This window comes from Empidonax traillii, unplaced genomic scaffold, assembly GCF_003031625.1.
Source record: "Empidonax traillii isolate 1590-97213 ecotype Southwest subspecies unplaced genomic scaffold, ASM303162v1 scaffold276:size1176444, whole genome shotgun sequence".
NCBI lineage: Eukaryota > Metazoa > Chordata > Aves > Passeriformes > Tyrannidae > Empidonax > Empidonax traillii.
Genome location: NW_020955469.1, coordinates 633,836 through 634,877, shown reverse-complemented (window position 1 = coordinate 634,877; position 1,042 = coordinate 633,836). Strand labels below are relative to the sequence as shown.

The 1,042-nt window shown below is 43.0% G+C and overlaps 1 protein-coding gene across 1 annotated transcript in view; it reads right to left on the bottom strand.

The window, feature by feature from the left end:
• Window positions 1-16: 16 nt before the first annotated feature.
• PITPNA (phosphatidylinositol transfer protein alpha) overlaps window positions 17-1,042 on the bottom strand; it is a 22,588-nt gene continuing 21,562 nt past the window's right edge. The window contains exon 12 of the mRNA XM_027889966.1: window positions 17-412. The gene's annotated coding sequence lies outside the window, so the exon portion shown is untranslated. The remainder of the gene's footprint in view (window positions 413-1,042) is intronic.

The following is a 1,042-nucleotide window of genomic DNA, read 5'->3' as shown; positions in this document are numbered from 1 at the left end:
AAAAAAAAAAAAAAAAAAAAAAAAAAAAAAAAAAAAAAAAAAAAAAAAAAAAGAAAAAAATCTAAGTCACCACATCACAAGACTATTTTTAGCTAAAAATGTCACTTGGAAATCAAACGGGGCCACATGGAAATTGGTCTGAACACAATGAAAAAAAGAGGAGGGAGGAGTTGTAAATACAGCGATCTCTAAATCACACGTCTCCGAGGAGCTGCCTCCTGGGGATACACGTGCTAACATTGGAGTGCTTAGTACCAGACGGTCTATTTGCTCACAATATTAAGGGGCATCTAGAATTAGCTATGGGAGGTTTCAAATCGCCTGCCGATTGGGTAGAGAAAGGCTTGATCCAGAGATGGTCCGTCAGTCAAGAGTGTGGATTCCCTGGGCCTTCCTGATGACTGTCTTGAAACTAAAAACAAAGAGACAACAGGGAAACATTTTAGAATGACTCTGGAAGAGCAGCGTGCCAAGAGGAGCGTCAGACAAGCTTCAGAGAGCAAACGTGAGTCAGGCTGTCACCAGGCAGACAATGGCAATGCAGCCCTGCATCGGGACACTGCAGCACCAACCCAGAGCAAATGGGAATGAAGAAGGAAATGAAAAGGTTGAAGCTGCATTAAAAAAAAATCATCAGAGTTCATCAGAAATTATCAGAAGACACCCCTTCAGGGTGAGGCACTCCCTCACCTTGTTCCCCACCTACCACTAGCCAACCAGCAGTTAACAGAGGACAAGCAGAGGTAAACAGTCGGTGCTACAGGAGGATGTGGTTCTGCCCCACCCTGTTCTTCCCAGGGATAACTAGGATGGTATTTTACTGCCCTAGAACAGTTGTGGCTAGTTACCTGGGCTTCTCAACATAAATGGACAATCTCTTCTTGCTCCTTGCCTTCTTACTTCCCTAACACTATACCACATTCTCCTACAGTGTCTGAGAAAAATTCAACAAAACTGAGCCCCAAATTGATGACATAATTTAACAGAATAGAAAGAGAACAAGTCAAAAGCATTAAAACTGTCATTGCTGCTTCCCCTGCAG